Source organism: Gopherus flavomarginatus, unplaced genomic scaffold, assembly GCF_025201925.1.
Source record: "Gopherus flavomarginatus isolate rGopFla2 unplaced genomic scaffold, rGopFla2.mat.asm mat_scaffold_2804_arrow_ctg1, whole genome shotgun sequence".
NCBI classification, from domain to species: domain Eukaryota; kingdom Metazoa; phylum Chordata; order Testudines; family Testudinidae; genus Gopherus; species Gopherus flavomarginatus.
Window position 1 is genome coordinate 6,652 of NW_026114973.1, and position 20,939 is coordinate 27,590.

Genomic DNA, 20,939 nt, shown 5'->3' on the forward strand with positions numbered 1-20,939 from the left:
TCTCAGTGGTGCCTTCTCCCCTTAGAATCTATGAACCCCCCTGTCATGGTACAATTCCCCACTCTGAACCTTAGCGTCCAAAGATGGGGTACCAGCATGAATTCCTCTAAGCTCAATTACCAGCTTAGTACTTGTAGCGTTGCCACCAATCAGGAATTCCAGTGCCTGGTACACTCTGTTCTCCCAAAAAACCTGGCCCGGGGACCCTCAAGACCCAGTCCCTCTGGATCTTAACACAAGGAAAGTAAGCCCTTTCCCTCACCGTTGCCTCTCCCAGGCTTCCCCTCCCTGGGTTACTCTGGAAGATTACTGTGATTCAAAACTCCTTGAATCTTAAACAGAGAGGAAAATCCACCTTCCCCCTCTCCTTCTCTCTCCCGCTCCCAGACTCTCCCTGAGAGAGAAAGTAATCCTAACACAGAGAGAAAATTAACCTTTCTCTCTCCCTTCCCTCCTTTCTCCCCACCAATTCCCTGGTGGATGCAGACCCAGTCCTCTGGGGTCTCACCAGAATAAAAAAACAATCAGGTTCTTAAACAAGAAAGCTTTTAATTAAAGAAGGAAAAACAGTAAAAATTATCTTTGTAAATTTAAGATGGAATATGTTACAGGGTCTTTCCATTATAGACACTGGGAATACCCTCCCAGCCTAAGTATACAAGTACAAATTAAAATCCTTCCAGCCAAATACACATTTGAACTCCTCCCAGCCAAATACACATTTGCAAATAAAGAAAAAAACATAAGCCTAACTCGCCTTATCTACTTAGTACTAACTATTCTGGACATATAAGAGCCTGTATCGGAGAGACTGGAGAGAAACCTGGTTGCACGTCTGGTCCCTCTGAGCCCCCAGAGTGAACAACAACCAAACACTAACAGCACACACACAAACTTCCCTCCCTCAAGATTTGAAAGTATCCTGTCCCCTGATTGGTCCTCTGGTCAGGTGACAGTCAGGCTCACAGATCTTGTTAACCCTTTAGAGGCAAAAGAGATATGAAGTACTTCTGTTCTATTAACTCTTACTTATCTGTTTATGACACCCCCTGATAACCGTACCCCTCTTTGCAGCCTTAGCTTTGCCGGGGCCATGTCCTTGGCAAGCTGTTCTTGGCACATTCAATTGCTAACGAAACAGAGAAGAGAAAATCGCCATGCACCTCCTCTTGTTAACCTTAGCCATTGCGAGTTTTTGTTTGGTTTTTCAGTCTGCCACTCGTGGGGCACTTACAGGCAGACCAGAACGAGAACTGTCATGCCTTGCTCGCATGCTGAACTTCGAAGCATTTGTTTCCTTGAGCAGCTCATTGTGGGATCAGTCATATCTGTTCTCCCTAGCTCTGGGAGGGCAGAGGCAGGAGCTGTGTCTATAAAACCCTGTCCAGGCGTGTTCATTCCCCAGAGGGGCTTTGGTCGGAGAGATGGAGGCAGCTAGTTTTAGCTAAGACAGGACCAGGTGAGGCTGGATCATGGGACATTTCTGCTCCCCACTGGCCATAGCGCTGCTGGCAACGAGCCTGGCTCAGGGTGAGTCTGGGGTGGAGGTGAGATGGGAGACGGGGCCCTACCTCCCACGGGGAGGGGAGAGAAAAACTGGCTTGTTGAGGAGGGAATTGGGCTAGTGAAGAAGAGGTAGATCCAATACCTTTGCCATTCATGGAACCCCCCCCCATCTAGCCCCTATTTCTGCATTCACTCCTGAGCTTCCCCCTTCAGACCACTTGTTGTTGACTCTGGAACCTACAGATGATGAGTTGAATAGCAATGCTTCTAAGATGTCTAACTCTTGTTGTGGATAGCAGGGCTGTTTCAGGAGAGTGAGTGGAGCCAGAGAACTGTAGGTGAAGCTACTGTCACCCATTCTCTGAGACACTGTGTAGAATGTGTATAATGTACAACAATGACTGTGTTTCACTCCCCCCACCCTTCACACATTAATATCTGTGACTTCTTTCCTCCCTAGGTTCCCAGGGGAGTCAGAATCAGGCAGGTAAGACACTCACAGGAAAATGCCATCCTTGCCTGCCTTGGGCATGTGGAATGAGAATGAGGCTGGGAGCCAAGGCTACTGCGTCCTATCCCAGTCATGGGGCAGGAGAAAGGCATAGTTAGAACAGGGTTGATAAGCTGGTATTATCAGGGTTCCCAGTAAGAGTTAAAGTTATTTTGGGGTTAAGGTTATCATTGGGTTAGGGTTAAGGGTATCATTGGGTGAAGGTTATCACTGGGGTTATGAGAAAGTTTATAATGGTGGGTTAGGGTTGAAATATGGGCTTTCTTGTTTGCATGCTTTTCCACAGAGTGGCAGAACCAGGGTGAGTTAAAGTTTTACCAGGACAGCTTGTGTTCATTCAATTTTCTTATGTAAATAACACTTTTACCTTTAAATACCCTGGGGCTGTGATTGTGAATTGCAAGGGAACCCAGGTGTTCTGGCTTCATTCCACCTCCCAGAATTAGTCTGTGATTTCTATAGGATGCAGAGTTCTCTCTCTCTGGGTTCTAGTCCCCCTGATAATACCTCAGCATAACCCTGATGATAACCCTATACCCAGTATAACCTATCATAATCTTAACCCTAACACTATGATACCCACAATAACTTTAAATGCATGATAACTGTATCTTTACCGCCATGAGAACCTTAATCTAACCTCCATGGGAGCCTCAATCTCATAATAATCCCAGCCCTGCCTGCTCTTTCTTCACTCCTAAGCGCTTAGAACATATCTATACCCAAACTCACCCAGCCATGTACTGGCAAGGACATTATACCTGAGTCCAGCCAGTGACAATGAAAGGTGCTCTTGAGATCTCTGTTAAAAGCTAAGTTTGAGCTGATTGCTGTGGTTATTGCGAGACATTTGTGCATGGAATTAGGTTTACATAGGATGTTGTGCTCCAAATCTGATGGGGATTCTGAAAACTGAGCAGCCATGGAGATAGCCTCTCATCACTGGTTGGATGAGATGTGGGTTGGAGATTTAAAAAGACAATTGATTGACTGGAGAATCTTGGAAGACGGGGACTATGACGTTCCCCTGCTGTTATGCAGACTGGTGATCTGCTAGTTCACTCCAGTCCTTAACCCTGGGAGCAGCCTTACCCTGCTCTGCTGTGAGAGCCCCCACTCCTGGGCTGTTCACGCGCAGCCTCTGGCATGTCAGCTGCCCCTTGGATTGTGTAACCCAATGACACTAGCCAATATCTCTGGTCCCAGACACAACTCTAGGAACCTCTGTCTAGTTATACCCACTGGCTGCTGCAAACTTATATGAGTTTGTCATTTTAACAAAGAAATGTATATGCACCTGGCTTGTTATCCCAAGGGGAGTCTCTGACATGCTTCGAACCAAATGCACTGCTTCAGGTAGAACAAACAAATTTATTAACTACAAAGACAGATTTTACATGATTATAAGTCAAAGCACAAGAAGTCAGAATTGGTTAAATGAAATAAAATCAAAAACGCATTCTAAGCTGATCTTAACACTTTCAGTGTCCTTAGAAACTTAGATGCTTCTCACCACTTAGATACTGGTTGCCCTTCAGTCAGGTTCTACCCTTTGGTCAGCGCTTCAGTCGCTTGGTGGTGGTGTCTGTAGATGGAGGAGGAAGAGAGAGGAAAAGCCTGGCAAATGTCTCTCCCTTTTATTGTGTCCTTCCTTCTCTCTTGGCTTTGCACCTCCCCCCCTTCAGAGTCAGATGAGCATTACCTTGTCGCAGTTCCAAACTGACCAAAGGAAGGGAAGTGATTCACTTGAGAGTCCAACTGATCCTTTGTTGCTGCCTAGGCCAGTGTCCTTTGTTCCTGGGAGGCTGGTTTGTCCCATCCAGACCCTGATGAGGTGTGAACTGCCCCTCTGCTCCTGGAGAGTTTTGCCTTGGCCTGCTTTAAGCCATGAGGACACATTTTCAGCCCCATAACTATATACATGAAATTACAGCGTATAACATCACTATAGCATTACTGTAACAACAATTACAATAACATCACTATAACAACAATGCTCAAGTCTGACATGACAGACTTGACATTGGATACCACACAATGATATTATAAGGATGAACATGAGGGTGCAGGGTATTCCTTTGAGATACAGAACATCCCAGGGACCTTGTGACTGGATAAGAGCAGAAGGTTGTTCCATGACAGTGGAACCAGGTGTGGGTTGTATCTCAGCTTTATGGGCTGGACAAGGGCTGGAAGAACTAACCATTGGGAGAGAAACACCCTATCAGACAGGACAGCACCTTGCTAACAGGTGCAGGCCCTAGACTGTGTTTTGTGTTTTTCTTCTACCTGTGACCTTACATTTCCATGTTCTGTTCCTTGCTTTTAGTTTGAATCTCTGCCTCAACGTCTGCTAAATAAACTTCAGCTTTGTTTTAGTATAGACATGTCTAGGTGTCAGGAGCTAAGGAGAGGGTTGAACCAAGGGGAGAGCAGGGTGCTGGGGAGTGCTGTTTCCATGGAGGCAGCGGATCATTGTGCATTGTGGGTGCGCAGAAGACAGGGGAGTGGGCACTGGAGTGTAACGGAGTTGGGTGTGTAAAGTGCTGCCTGCAGAGGGGTAGAGCAGGGCTCATGGAGCACCTGGGATGCCAGCAGCTGGTGGCTGGGAGGGTTTCCCCTGATGGGCACAGACTTGCCTCCCTCCTGCTGGGAGCAGGGGGTTACCACAGAAAGTTTCACAGTGCTCGTGGGAGTTAGAATCAGGCAGGTAAAGTGCCCAAAGCAAAACAGTAGCATTAGATGCCCTGACGTGCAACCTGCGTCTGGCTACAAGCCAGGACTCACGAGTTCTAGCCCCAGCTCTTGGAAGGGAATGGGGGTGGAGGGGTTACAGCAGATGCATTGGGAATCAGGACTCCTGGGTTCTTTCCCAGGCTGTGGGAGGGGAACAGTTGCTCTCTTATCATCAGGGAACACTTATAATTATTATATAACTCCTCTCCCTTATATAGCTCCTTGCCTGTGGTAATGCATTTCCCTCGTTTCTTCCCAGCCTGTGGCAAGCCTTTGATACTCAGGGCGCATATTGAAATGGTCAAGAATGCCAAGGGCTGGGGCCTGGCCCTGGCAGAATCAGCGCCAGAGTGATAAGGCTCTCACATCTGCGGCAGTTCTCTCTCTCCGAGGGGTGGTTGGTGTCAGCAGCTCATTGCTTCGATCCGTGAGTATGCTCGCATGGTCCAGGCTAGAGACAGTGACTAGCAGCTGTTCGTGGTTGAAAACCCCGTTCCCTCTCCCTGGCTTACTATTTGTATAGCATAGCTTGTGGCTGTTTTCCCCAGCCGCTACCACCCCAGAGCCGGCTGTACCTCAGCGCCAGGCAAGCTGTCCTTTTGAGGCATTGCTGGGCGGCTTTTCCCTAATCAGATTTTCTTGCATCCAGGTCTGCAGCCAATTCATCATATCGGGTGCAGCTGGGTGAAAACAGGATTGTCAGCGAGACCCCAACCCAGACGTTCTCATCAGTGAAGCGGGTCGTCCTCCATCCCAATTACAACAGTAGCACTTTCCTTGCCGACATCGCTCTGGTGGAGCTGGAGAAGCCAATTGCATTCACGGCTTCCATCAGCCCTGTGTGCTTGCTCGATGCCTCCGTCTGTGTGCCGGCTGGAGATGCCTGCTGGGTGACTGGCTGGGGGAACATTCACCCTGAAGGTGAGGCACACTCATAGCTGTTAGAGAGGGGAAGGACAGGGGAAAGACCCAGCACCGGCTGAAGGTTACGGGCGGGGTGATTGTAACCTCATTGGTACACAGATGGACTGAGTGTTACACAGTTCCATGGTTCCAGGTTATACAGGCACAGTTGTGCGGTTACAGAGTTATAAGGTCAGGAGTTGATAGAGTTCTTTACAATCACGAATGGGAGAAACCAAATGGGGAAGTGTTATTTACCCCTTCAGATAACACAAGAGCCAGTGGTCACCCAATTAAAGAAATATACACATGCAGGTTGAAAAAAAAAGACAACCAAAGGGAGTATTTCTTCACACAACACACAGTTAACCTGTGGAACTGCTTGCCAGAGGATGTTGTGAAGGCCAAAAGTTCAAACAAGAACTAGATAAGTTCAGGGAGGATAGGTTGTACAGGTCCCCAGTTATATAGTTATACAGGTATGGTTGTACAACCACAGTTTTGTGTTTATACAGGTACTGTTGTATCGTTATACAGTTATACAGCGATAATTATATGGTTATACAGGTAAACAGTTGTACAACCACACAGTTATGCAGGCACCATTCTACATGGGCCTGGAAGGGTTTTATTTTTGTCAGTGTTGGTTTCACCCTACACTGATGAAAAAATATTTCCATTGGTAATCACTGAAATTTACAGGCAGGCAAAGGAAGACACACGCTGTTTGAGTACTTATTAGAGTTTAATTTAAGGATATTTACTTGGCTTTTTTTGACAAAGGGATACTGACAACTGACATTTTACTTTTCATACAGCTTTGATTCTTTGAATCTCAGCCTCTGTGGTCATTACATTTTTATTGCCTGGCCCGACCCCATGTTCTTCCACAGCTGTGAAAATTGAAATCAACAAAATGAAAAAAAAAACAAACAAAACCTTAAATCCATAATTTTGTGATATGGATGAAAATAAAAGTAACCCTTAAAAAGAAACATCAATAATATCCATCTAGTTATAATAATTGGATTCTGCCAAGCCTAGTTATACAAATACGCAGTTGTGCCGGCAGCTTTATATGGTTAGATGGTGAGATAACTGCAGCTCTGTAGTTATACACCAGGGGGGACCCCTAGTTACTCCAGTACCTTAAATGAAAACTTTGTGTGTGTGTGTGTGTGTGTGTGTGTGTGTGTGTGTGTGTGTGTGTGTGTGTGTAAGAGAGAAAAAGAGCATTTAAGGGACTCGATTCCTGGCACAATGAAGGGATGTTCCTATTTGAGGCTGTGTGTGTGTGTGTGTGTTCCTGGCACAATGAATAGATGTTCATGAGTGTGTGCCTTAATGTAGGTTTCAAAGCACATTTGTGGGTGTGGTTGGCACCTGTATATTTACCGATGCTGGCTCCAGACCAATAGGAAGCAGTGTCAGAGGTGGCCACTAGCTGGCACCCAGGAGTATCAAATCACACACCTAATTATATCTTCACGGCCATGTGATAACCTGGCCTGGAACTGAGCAGCATCTGCTCAGAGATTTAAACCCATTGAACCAAAGCAGGGCAAACTGTGTGTAGACATGGCTCCAAATTTTCACAAGCGCCCTACAGGCCTGCGTGTTAAAGGGGTTTAGGCACGTAAAGATTCAGATAGGCTCCAAATTGGGTTACTCAAACATCGCTGTGCAGGTTTGGTGCCTAACTCCCATTGACTCGCCATTAGACTTAGGATTGAAAGCGCCAGCTTTTGCAGATGCCTATGAGCTTTCCAGAATCCCACTGGGCACCCTCCTGTGCCTATTGGTGCCCGAATCCCTTTGACAATCTGGCCCCAAGTGGGGCTGCAAAGCTGAGCAGAGCAACACCTAAAATATCTTTAAAATCTGGGTTGTTGCCTTTAGTGTGAATTGAACTGGCCAACTGCCCTGCCCTCCACCCCCACAACCCTGCTCCCCTTCCAGAGCCAGGCATGGAAATCAGGAGACCTGACCTCCAGCCCCACCTGGTCTAACCCATTAGACCTGGTAGCTCTCCCTCTCCCCACCCCCCAGGGTTGGGAACTTCTTACAGATCCTTAATGTGACAGCTTTTTATGTGACTTCTCCTCACGCCACGTGAGTCACCCAGCCCTCGGGCCTTTCACTTCAGCGAGTTCTTCCCTAGCGGAGACAATGCAGGAGCTGGAGATGCTCACCATAGACACCACGATCTGCAACGATCACTTCCGGGAAGCATTACAAAAGCCTGCGGGTGACAACCCCATCAAAGAGGACATGATGTGTGCTGGGCACATGGAAGGCAATAAGGGGATGGCCCCAGTGAGATTCTCTGACTGAGATCGGGGCCGGTATGTGCTGGGTGTGGCACTGACCCTGGCTGATATTGCAAACTCCATAGTTCCTAGCACGTTCTCCCTGTTGACTTGGTGGTGTGTGTTGGGGGGACCCCCTGAGCCCTGAGTTCATTCCCAGGTGTTTAGACAAAAGTATCGAGCCCAGAGAGTACAAAGTCAGCAGGGTCTATTAAATCATCCATTCTGACCTGTATAACCTAGTCTACAATCTCACTGGTTTATCCCTTTACTGAGCCCCAAGACTTGTGTTAGGATAAAGCATCTCCCAGAAAGGCAGCCAGTGGGGATGTGAAGCCATCACGAGATGGAGAATCCAACACGGCCCTTGTGGATGATGGAGACTGGTCCCCTTCCTTCCAGCCCTATTTCTTTCCGTCTCCAGGGTGACTGTGGGGGACCCCTGGTGTGTGAGGAGGACGGGACCTGGTACCTTGCTGGGATTGTGAGCTGGTCACTGAAAACAACAGTGAACAGTGTTGCTGCTGGTTACCCCGGGGTCTAAAACTGCCCGAATGTCCACAACGATTGGATCCAGAAGAATGTGCCTGGTGTGAGATTCATGATGGTGAACTTCACTCTGAACAGTGCCAGTCCCTCTACCACCGTCACTGCAAACAGTGCTGGACCCTCTGCCAGCATCCCCGAGGTTCTTCTCACTGTGCTTCTGTGGCTGACGCTGTGACCCCCGTCCTTGACTGGTTCCCCATCCCACACCAGCCTTTCCTCACCCTTGGTGCAGAGAGACCATGTCCCCTGTGACACCAGACCACAGTATTCACACCCTACACTCTATTGTAACAATCTTTGTGCAAAATGCACCTTGTGCAATATGATTTGAAAACTAATAACTCTCTGATAATTCATATCCTTGCGTGATGTACGTACGCAAGGCTTGTTAAGGGTTAGAGACATACACTGCAATGGTCACGAAAATGTGTTCAAAGCAGGTGTGGCAGGTGGAGTCGTTAAACAGGTCTCTCCCAAAGTAAGGACTGTGTTCCGCTCCATTTCCTAAGCAGCACACAAACCCGTTGAACTAAAAGGGGCAGAGGAAAAACCTCACACTGAGAAGCGGTGGAGAAGACAGCCTGGTGTCTACACCCAGCAGGAGAGAGAAGCTTGGGCTGGGTTTTACTTTTCTGAAAGATCCATTGCAAAGATTTACTGGGCTATAAAACAGCGGAGCTGAACCTCAAGTGATAAGCTACCGAATTAACTGGCTGTATATGATATTCCTGTATTAGAAGCATGTACGGAGCGAGGCCTTTTCTGAGAGCCAGTGATATGCTCATGATGAATGTCTTTGTGAAATGTCTGTAGTAACACTATGGGGGAATTATGGACACTCATTGGGGTGACCAGATGCCCCGTTTTTAAAGGGACAGTCCCTTATTTAAGCCCTCCTGCAGGTGTCTTGACTTTTTCTTAAAAACGGGCGAATTTTCTGACTTCCTCCCATCAGTACTAGTGGGTCCTGTTGCTGGCCGGATCCCTGTTCAGCCAGACACCCACCTGCCAGGGAGTGGGGAGCGGGGTAGGGGCTGACGATGGGGGTGGGTTTGCAAGGCTTGTGGTGGGGCAAAGCTGCAGTGTGTGGATCCGGTCGCTCCCCATGCTGGTCCATCAGCACAGCCCCTGGCCAGCAGGGCCCTGCCCCTGTCCCGTTTCTGGCTGGCACAGGTTGTGCGCTGTGAGCTGCAGTGACTGGTGTGTGCGGGGAGGCCCCAGGCAGTGTCATGTTACATGTTACCTCTGCTGCCCACCCATCGCCACTTTACGTGCTCCCCCTCTCGCTGTCCTCTCCCTGCTTTGCCCCTTCACTCCCCCCTTTCGCCCCGTTGCTCCTCATAATCCCCCGGCAGGGCCTGTCCCGCTCCCAGCGCTGTGCGGAGAACCAGCTCCTGGTCGGAGCGCTCAGCTCACCAACAGCCTGGCCAGCAGACTCTTTCCTTCCCCCACTGCCTTTGGCTGGGTCGGGGCCCCGGGAAAGCTCAAGACCCACTGGCCTGTGGCACTGGCCAGGAGGAACCAAGCCCTGCATGTACCAATGCCCCGCACAGCGCTGGCACAAGGAAGCCTCTCTGCCCCTCAGGTAAGCTCTGGAGTGTGGTGTGGGGGAAGTGATTTCCAGTCTGTTCCTGTTCCGATCCTGCAGGCTTCACAGCAGCTCCCCAGATGGGCTTAGCACCCTCTTAACCCTCCACCCTTTCCTGGGTCCTGCCCCCAGGGAGTGTGGGACTGCTCCGTACCCTAGGCACCGTCCCCTGCTGAGCCACCTCTCTGGCCAGGTTCCCCGAAATCCCTGCAGTCAGGTTCCCTGGGCCCTGGTGCACAATGCATCCGTAGGGCTTAACCCCTTCCTGCCTTCGCGGTTGGTAGAGGCAGCTGGGTTATGTCGGTGGTCAGCAGCAGCCACTAGGTGTTAGTTTCCTTTCGACACTGTGCAGGCAGGAAGGGACGGGATCTGTTTCCAGCCACAGGGGATGGGAGTGGGCAGGGGAGATGACATGAGCCAGGTCATCCCTTTCCCCCACCTCCTCCTCTGTGGCTGGAAGCAGCTCCCATCTTCCCTTCCCGCACAGTGTCGAAAGGCTGCAACTGGCCACATTCTGGTGGGAACCCTGGCAGAAATCGGGAGGGGGGGGCGTGTAACTGTACGTGCCCCCACATGCTGCCTTGGGAAAATGCGGTGCCAGGTACCAGTAGAGGCGGGTCCATCCCTGGGGCCCAGCCAGGCATGGAGGGCAAAGAGAGCTGGGAAGGGAGGGTCGGATTGGTCAGTCAATCCCCCTATTGAGAGAAGTGTAGTTAATGGATGTGTGTCACCCCTCTCCGTGTGTGTGTGGGAGTTGGGGTGTGTGTGTCACCCCTCCTCGTGTGTGTGTGTGGGAGTAGGGGTGTGTGTGTCACCCCTCCTTGTGTGTGTGTGGGAGTAGGGGTGTGTGTGTCACCCCCTCCCTGTGTGAACCCTAAAACCTTAAAGACCAGAACGTAAATAAAAAAGAATCCAACTACACAGTATTTCATAGAATATCAGGGTTAAAAGGGACCTCAGGAGATATCTAATCCAACCCCCTGCTTAAAGCAGGGCCAATCCCCAGACGGATTTTTGCCCCAGATCCCTAAATGGCCCACTCAAGGATTGAACTCACAACCCTCAGCTTAACAGGCCACTGCTCAAACCATATTTCTTTGTAAAAGGAGCTCAGTCAACTTGATGTTAATCTGAATGTTTGTGCTGCATAGTTCTGATTTGATTGCTGTTGAATTTGCTTGAAGACGAATAATTTTTCCAGGGGTCCCATATTCAGCATAGGGAAATATGGTAACCCTGACACTCATTGACAATATGTTTGAAAGTATGTGGAAGGAGCAGTTCCTGCCCAGGTAGGGGGAAGAAGGGAAGCAATTTACCTGTCTCTTAGGTAAATTAAGCCTGGTAGGATGAAAACAATGGAAGCCCCTTTTACGCACAGGGAGACAGGAAGTCTCAGGGAGGAAGAACAGCCTGAGGCCATCCTGCCTCTTGAAACAAGCTCATTGAACTTTGGAAGATATAAACTAAGAGAGATGCCATCTTTGTCTTCCATCACTCTACACTGTGGCAGGGTCCCTCCTCTGTCTGGCCGGGTTCAGCACTTCTCCCATTGGCGGGGCCGGGGACGGCAGTAAATCAACCCCACTCTGGACAGGGCTTGTCCGCCCCCTCGGTGGCTGTTGATCAATGGTCTCTGGCTAGGCCTGTGGCAAGCCCAAGCAGCGTCCTCCGCCAGACAACAGAAACACATTTGCAAACACAAAATAAAGGGGGACCCCTTTCCCTGCCTCATCCCTGGCTGAGGGGTGTTGATCCATTGACCCTGGGGTGCCAGCCCTTCCCCTAGATAGGTACTCAGTTTAGTTGTTACCCCTGCCAGGGAGAGATCAGCCACCGGCAGCCCCACATATCAACTCCTTCCACACCCTACAGCATCTCCCACCGGCCAGAGGCCCCACCAATCAGCTCCTCTCCCTCCCTCCCAGCGCTTCCCGCGTGCCGTGGATCAGCTGGTCCGCAGCATGCAGGAGACGCTGGGGGGAGTGGGAGGAGTGGGGATGGGATGCACTCAGGGAAGGGGCCGAGAGGGTTGGGAAGAGGTGGGGTTGGGATGAGGCCTTGGGAGAAGGGATTGAGTGGGTGCAGGGTCTGAGGCAGAGCCAATGTTGAGCACAGTGGGAGAAATGAGAAAGCCGGCGCCTGTGGGAAAGGGTGTATCTATCCTCAATTAAGTTAATAAGTTGTGATGTGCTCTTGGGTCTTTAAAGGAAAAAATGAACCTTATGATTTCTCTGAGCTGTTCAGGAGAGGGCTGGACACTTCAGGGCACAGAATGGGGAGAAATGGAGGACTGGGGGGCTGGTGTTGAGGTCACCCCTGCTGGTTGTAACTAAGGTTGGTGGAAGGCAGAGTGGAGTTGTGGGGCTGTAGAAGTTGTTTGCTTTTTTTTTTTTTAAAGAAAAAGTCTTTTTTTTTCATGGAAAAATGGATGTTACAGTGTCGTCACGTGAGGATAATTGTTTCTCTTCAAAATGGCAGTGGTAGATTCCTTATAAACAGATGTTTTACTAATCAAAGTAGAAATGAAAGAGTAAAACCAACTTATTTCAGGAGAGGGTAGCATTGTGTCTAGTACTGGACAGACTCTGGCCAAGAGTTGAGGGCCCCCTTTTGTAAGAGGCGATTCATAGACCCTAACTGAGACCAGGGCCCCTGCGTAGACCCGGATGGGGCACTTGCAAGACAGAGGACTCTAAGTAGACAGAGGAAAGTTTTTTGCAGAACCTGCGAAGTCCCTTACATTCAAATGATCGGCGCCGCTCTGTCTGGGTGTTTGTCTCTCTGGCTGTAATACGGTAGCTTTTAAACACCACAGTCAATCTGTCGTCATTTCTGGGAGGGGCGCTTTGTGTGCTCTTGATATCACAGAGCTGATTCTCTCAGGCAGAATGCAGAGTCATATTGGGACGGTGCCAGCAGGCCTGGGTTCATTTAGCAATTCACGGGCACACCCTTACGGCAGTTAAAAGCAAAAAGAGCATAGTTATTTACCATTGTTCACACCAAGACAAATTAAACAGCAGCAGGTGGCTTTTGGAGGTGACAAGCTGCTACCTTCTCAGTATTGACAATGTCCTGGGGAGATGTTACATAGAAAATATGACTCAATTGGCTCCAAATCTTTCACTAATATTTGGGACTTTTCCAGATGCTTTGTGTAAGAAGAAGAGGCTGATGCTGTAAGCTGTAATTTATTACTGTTACATAGCTAATGTCGGGAAACAGAAAAGGTATTGTCATTTCCTCACCACATCACCATCACAGGAACTAAGAGAGAATTTACACCATTTCATAATTTATGGCATAAACTGATCTCTTGTGAGGAGGTGAAAATTGTTTTTTTTTTCCTACAGGGCATTGAAACATTGCATATACCAGTATATATTGTTCGATTTAACGGAAATAAATCTAACAGAAGGTTAGTGCCTAAGAACTCTAGACCGCATTGAAAAATCTCACTCCAAGATTTTAGTTGTTTGATTTTGACTCCTAAGACATAGAATGATTCTGGTCATAGCCAGAAATGAAATACAGCATTTAAGCATCATTGTTAAGCTCTATGATGTCACTAAAGCGATATAATGGTGGATAAAGAAATAGTCTGATCCGTTATATCAGTACTCGGCTACCAGAGATATGGACTGTTCCAGTAGTGATTGCTCTGATCCTGGCAGAGGCTAGTCTACATGGATACAAATGTTCTGCTCTCAAATTGAGACTTCTGGCACTTTGCTCTGAACTCTACATTTAGGTTTAAAATTTCAGCCTGTAATCTGGACAGGAAGAGTGTCTTTGAATAGTTATGGATGTTGTCAGATGCTACCGGTGTGGTGCTCTGCTCTGTTCAATGTTGGTATCACTCGGCTGCGTGCGTGCATTCTCTCTGTGTGCTGTCCCAGCTCTGCACAGATAGCTGACACAGCAGACCCAAAGAGAACCCTCAATGACCACAGAGTCTAGTAAGCTATGAAGGCACGTCGGCCAGGTTTATTGCCGTATTGTGCACAGTGGTAGTTCCCTGTAGATTTCTTAGTCTATTTCACGGCATACTACGAAAAAGTGCCTCCTGGCAATGGACTCAGCTCAGTCAGTGGCGGGACTTTCCACTGCCCCCTCAGCTGGACAAAGACACTGCCCCAGGGATACATTCTTATACACAGGTACAAACAAGTTACATATCACTCCTGATGTACTGAGGTGCAACCCCTCTACGTAGCAAGGTACAACCCCTCTACGTAGTCAGGTGCCGCCTCTCACCTTGTACATGTTGGTTGGAACAAAACAACTCTATCCATCAAATAACCCTTTTGGCCCTGTTATTGGGATGGGTCAGCCTGTTCCTTGTTGTCTGTGTGGAATGTGCAAGTATGTGGATGTTCTGTTATTTAGTGTTCAGTACCTTTTAGGTACGTATCTTCTTGCAGCATCAGCCCTTTCCTTGCCAGCTTCTGTGACAAGGGCCTGCCTCTGGCTCACAGCTTAACTTTGCTTTATGTTAGCAAAGTCTTGACCAATACCTTAGTTCAGGCCTCAGGCCTCAAACCAGGCCTCTGATACCAAGGTTTATATCTCAAGGCCTTCTCTTACTACAATGGAAGTAATTGAAACTTCACTAAAATGAAACTTGACTAACTTTTAAGTCTATGTTCTTCCAATTCAATTGTGCAGGGTGTTTTATTGTTCCTGGACTCAAACCATGGCAGACAGAGACTGGGGAAACCAAACGGCCATCACAGAATTCATCATTCTGGGATTCGGGGATCTCAGTGACCTGCAAATTCTTCTCTTCCTGATGTTCCAAGTGATCTACATGGCAACCGTGGCTGGGAACACCCTCATTGTGGTGCTCATTGTGACTGGCCAGCACCTTCACACCCCCATGTACTTCTTCCTGGGCAACTTGTCCTGCTTAGAGAACTGCTACACCTCAACCATCCTGCCCAGGTTGCTGGCCTGTCTTCTGACCGGGGACAAAACCATCTCAGTCAGTGACTGCATCATACAACTGTATTTTTTTAATTCTCTGGCATGTACAGAATGCTATCTAGCCGCAATGTCTTATGATCGGTATTTAGCGATATGTAAACCCCTGCACTATTCAACTCTTATGAATAACAGGTTTTGCCTCCAGTTGGCTGCTGGGTCATGGTTAAATGGTTTTTTGGCTACTGCCATCTTTGTCTTATTCCTATCACAGTTAATATTCTGTGGCCCAAATGAAATTGACCATTTCTATTGTGATTCCATTCCACTGATGGAACTCTCCTGCAGTGACACCCACCAGGTCATATTGCTGACTTTCAAATTAGTCTCTGTATTCACCCTGCCTCCATTCCTACTAACCCTGACATCTTACGTGTGCATTATCGCCACCATCCTGAGAATCCCTTCCACCACCGGGAAACAAAAGGCCTTTTCCACCTGCTCCTCTCACTTCATTGTGGTGACAATTTTCTATGGATCCATAATGATTGTGTACCTGCTACCAAAACATGATATACTCAGAGACCTGAACAAAGTGCTTTCTCTTTGTTACACGGTCCTCACTCCGCTGGTAAACCCCCTCATCTACAGCCTGAGAAACAGAGAGGTCAAGGAAGCCTTATGCAAAACAGTCAGTAAATATGTGGCTTTCACCAAAACGTGCAGAAACTCCTAGAGAATATCTTTGCCTGAGATTTTCAAAGCTGCCCGGGTGATTTAAGCAATCAGCCCCGATTAAAATTAAATAGAAATCTCCAATTGAAAATCTCAGCACTAATGTGAAAAAGAAAAGGAAAAAGAAAAGGAGATGATCTGCATGGAGTTACTGAGACAGTCTTTATGGTCCCCCGCTGTGTCCATGTAACATATCTTCCATGAAAGTGAGGATGTTGACAGCTCTGTCACTCTCTCATGTTCAGCACTGATATACACAGTATGATGGTATTTTTCTCCAGAGTGTTGGCTAAATGTTCACCCTCTGTGAGGAGTGTGTACAGCTTCTGAAACCACACAGAGCTGACGTTGTGTAAGGCATAAAATCCACTAACACTGAAAGTAAATCCCTGGGTATATCCAATGTTCACTGTTTCTCTATGGAAGATAAAGTCTTGTAATCAAATTCAGATAGTCTAATACAAACAAATCACAATGAGTGACATCATCATATTTGTTGCTACTGCTCGTTTCTTATGCCCCTAAGGATACAACGCAGAATCCAGCCAGAGCTCAGGTCACTGTTGTCCATCTAAGTGGATAGACCAGGGAGGGAGGTGGCCATAACCGAGGTACCATCACGGAATTTTTAACTGGGCACCAGGTGGAGAGGAGACCAATTTTTAACCAATTTTTTATATCCATAAAAAAACCATTTTTGATCAAAATAAATGTTTGGACAATAAAAATAGTAACTCCTGGGGCAGCATAAGTGGGGATGTTGCCTGGGAAATCTGCCACCCCTGTAATTATGCTTCTTGCCATCATAGCCCTCTGCAAACCGTTGTCAGTCGGCGTGCTTGCCTGCTCTCTCCGTATGCTGTCCCAGGCCTGGGCAGACAGATGGTTCAGCAGACCTTGATAGCACTACCCAGCAGGGAAGACCACAGGCATGGTTTGGTGACAAAGGCACTCAGCCAGGTTTATTGCCCTCAAGGCAGAGTTCTAGCATCCTGGTTCTGTGGTTACAGATACACTAAGACGCTAGTGCCCAGTGCCAAGGAGCAGCTCAGTCAGCTATGGGAATTTCTGCTGTCCCCTGGGCCACACAAAGGGTTAAATTGAGGTACCCCAACATTTATAGACTGAGACAAACAACTTACGTCCCACCTCATGTGTTTCATGACGTCTGCTTGTTACCTCCCCTTGTACCTTGCTCCAGATGTCTCGGGCCGAACATCCCTTCTGTCAAACACTCTTATCTGGTGTTAGGTCAGGATGTGCCTGGGCTAATCTCCTGGAGTGTGTTCACACACATAGCCAGTGTCTGTTGCTTCTTAGGAGTGCCTGTGTGTTAGCAACGCTAGTAATACCTTTGCCTAGGTCATGTATCGGACAGTGAACTTGTAAGCATCTGCTGTAATACATGGCCTGACTTTGGTTCATGGCATGGTCAGTGACAACACAAAAAGCTCCTCTCAGAATTCCCTACTGAGCATGCTCACCCGAACTGAGCAGGTGCAGTAACATTTGCTGTTGCTGCTGCCCTCACTCTGCCCTTACTGGGAGTCAGACTTTGCTGCCTGGGCTTTGGAGGTATTACAAAGAGGCAACGGGGGCAAATCACACCGGGGGGAGGGATCAGGGTCTGAGCAGGGTGCACAAATTTACTGGCCGGCGGGATCAAGCTACTGTAGGTAGCAGCAGGAGAGGGGCTAGAGGGGAAAAATCGGGATGAGAGGTGGGAGTCCATGAGGGAGACGCTGCCAGATTCTGTGCAGGGACAAAACCCTCATCCAGGGAGGGGGAGAGGGGCTAAGAGTTACCCCGTGGGATAAGCCACCTGCTGTGCTTGCAAATATGGGGGGCAGGGCCAGTACCATAGCAACAAAGAATGTGGCCCCCTCCAAACATATGTCCGGGGCCCCTTACAATGCAGAAACTGGAATGTGGTATTTATTGTATACAATATACAGGGTTCATATTATGTATACATAGGCCTACAATGTACATGTATTCCGTATTTATGCAAAGTGCTTCTTTCGAGCCTTGTTCTCTGCAAATTGGTTAATCAATGCATCATAGTCCAGAGATCTGGGAATCTTGTTTTCAATTGAGATAACTGCAAGCGCAGAAAGCCTGTCATCTGTCATGGTTGACTGCAGGATATTCTTGAGCAGTTTCATTCTGCTGAAGCTCCTGTTTGCCGTGACAAGTCCTCTCTCTTTCTCGATGACATAAATAAACGATTCAATTCCATTATGAGTTCGTTGGCATCAATGTCTGCCATTTTTCTTTTAAAATTTTTGCTGGGATTCTCCAGTTCATTTTCTCTGTGACACTGCTTCAGGCTGTTAGCATTGTACAGAAATCCAAACAACTTATACCACTCCACCAGTTGGTCAAATCGCGACGAAACAGAAGATATGGCCTCATCAGTGAGAACAAGAAAGAACTGCTATTTGAATTTTTCTTCGGCAGAAAGACTACTCGAATCGTCAGCACATTCGTAATCAAGAGTTTCTCTTCTTACGTCGCACCCTGGTTTCTGGAAACACCTGCTCAATACCCATATGCTCTGCTATTTCACGTGCATTTGTGACCACAGAGTTATATCCTGTATTTCGATAGTCTTCCAAAAACTTCATTGTAGCACCGACTTCTGCCTGCATTACGTCAATTGATACATCTGGTGACTGAATTAATTTGCTGGTTTTATTGATGTGAAATAGTATATCGTACCTCGTGTACCCGGTCAGAACAAAAGGCCACATAGTAACATGATCTAAAAGCGCACCGGCTTCTGTTGCTCTATTGCCATCTTTCTTTTCGAGCGCATATTCTCACAAAGATGACAAAGCATTGCACAATTCTTCAAGGTGATAAAGCAATGGCTTCACAGCATCAATTCTCGACTCCCAATGAATGTACGATAACCCTTTAACAGATATTGGCATATGTTCTTGAAGTATATCCCAACATGAAGGTGAAGAAGAAAAGATAAAGTATATTCTGTTAATCAGACTGAAAAAGTCAACGGCATATTTTGATGACTTTGCCACGTCTGAGATCACAAGATTCCAAGTGTGAGCTCCACATGGTACATACAAGGCACAGTCATTTATTTCTAGCATGCGGGCTTGAACTCCTTTATTCTTTCCTCTCACATTTGCGACGTTATCATAAGCTTGGCCTCTCATGTCAGCAATGTCTATTCCTAAGTTGTTTGCCTTTTCAAGAAACGCTTCCAATAAGCCCTCTCCAGTTGTATCATGAACATTAAGAAAACCAACAAACGCTTCACGAATATTGACATCATCTTCACCATTGCATTCAACAAAGCGTAACACCACAGACATCTGTTCTTCATGTGACACGTCGGGAATACAGTCCAAAATAACTGAATAATATTTGCTTTTTTAAGCTGCGCTATGTTGGCCTCTTGAATGTTACTGGCAACAAGTTGAATCAGCCCTTTTTGAATCTGTGGACTGAGGTACTGAACATGTGTCTCTGCCTTCTTAATCCTCTGTAAAAGTTCGCTGAGGACAATTTCATACTTAGCAAGCAATTCAAACAGTCCCAAAAAGTTGCCATTCGAAGGATTGCCGAGCTTTTCATTACTTCCTCGAAATGCCAAGTTTCTTTTGGACAAGAAAATAACGACATCAACCATGCATTTGACAACATTTCTCCAGAAATCTCTTTCTTTCAGAAAAGCCTGCAATTCGAGTTGGTCAATAGATGTATGGTTTACTATGCCTGACCGAAGGTCAAACCATTTCACCATACAGTCTTGATGACCTTTGCTTGTTTCATGCTGCTGAAGCCTTTTTGACAGTGCTTTCCAAGCAGATGTTCCACGACTTAGCGGTATGTCACCAGTGCCAAATAATTTACAACAAAAACAAAAAATGGCATCTTTCTGAACTGAGTACATTAACCATGAACATCTTATTTTCTGGCCATTTGCCATGGTTCGATAGAAATGAGTACTTGTGAACCTCTGTCTTTCCTCGTTAAATGGAAATTCGTAACTTTCATTCTGCTGCGGTGGGCCAAGTGCAACAATGTCACACACTTGCCTATCCGATATTATAGACGGTCAGTTTCCTGGATCATCAGTCAGTGGTTCAGATTCAGATACTTCTTTCCCGGCAGCAGCTGGAATATCTGTCACCATTTGTTTGGTAGAACAACTGGCTTCGTCTTCGACCTCACTTGAAGCACTTCTGGATACTTCTGGATACGATTCGTCACTGCTAGCGCTGTCCGTTTCATGTGCCTGTACCTGTATGTTGGATTGCAGTGCAAAATACGTTGACAACTTTGGAATTTTCTCAAGTTCCTTCTCGGCATCTTTTGCTACCTTTTGTTTACTAGCTCTGCTCTTATACATTCTCTTAGACATCACAGAGCACGCTTCTGCGTTCGAAACAATAAAAAACTAGACAACTAAATTAATAACATTTATCCACCGACAGCCATTATGAACGCAAATACACATTCTTTGAATGGGTCCAAGTAAAATTCGAAACTGACCGACAGACAACTGATGTAGCCAATAGCATTATGATGTATCATAATGACTTCACGGTTTTGTCAGTAAAACCGACATGGATTGTGCAATAGCGTCAATAAATGTCACTTACCTAGTTATACCTTACATTTTTTTGGCCACTTTTAGGGGCCCCCTTCCTTGCAGGGCCCCCTCCTGTCGGAGGGTATGGAGGGCGCTTGCTACGCCTCTGGCAGGGCAGAGGCTTTTTTAGTTCTCCTCACAGGACACTGCATGCCAGTGCTGGAGAAGAGGGCAGATTCCTGGGGCTGTGTTCTTAAAGGCACAGGCATCCCAATTTCTAGACTGTCAATGCTTAGACACCACAGCTTCTCTCTATCTTATATAAGTGCTGAGATGCTACTTTACTGTTACAGGCAGGAGATTTAATGCTGTGAAATATTATACATACACTCCCTCCCTTAAACTCTGCCTCACACATTTTGAGTATTTAAGAGAGTTTTCTATCAGTTTCTATATCTATATGAAGTCACTGCAGCTTCTTTCTCTTATATAATGTGCTGAGGGGCCAAACTCCCTCCTAGAGCCCACACCTCTGCACCTTCTCTTGCATCCCAGTCCCCTGCCCCAGGTCAGAGCCTGCATCCCTTACTCAAACTCCCTCCCAGAGCCCACACA

General features: G+C 47.2%; 2 pseudogenes; both read left to right on the top strand.

The window, feature by feature from the left end:
• The first annotated feature begins 1,358 nt into the window (after window positions 1-1,358).
• LOC127042128 (serine protease 27-like) lies at window positions 1,359-8,689 on the top strand (annotated as a pseudogene).
• A 6,112-nt stretch (window positions 8,690-14,801) lies between these two features.
• On the top strand, window positions 14,802-15,804 carry LOC127042129 (olfactory receptor 6N1-like; annotated as a pseudogene).
• Window positions 15,805-20,939: the final 5,135 nt, after the last annotated feature.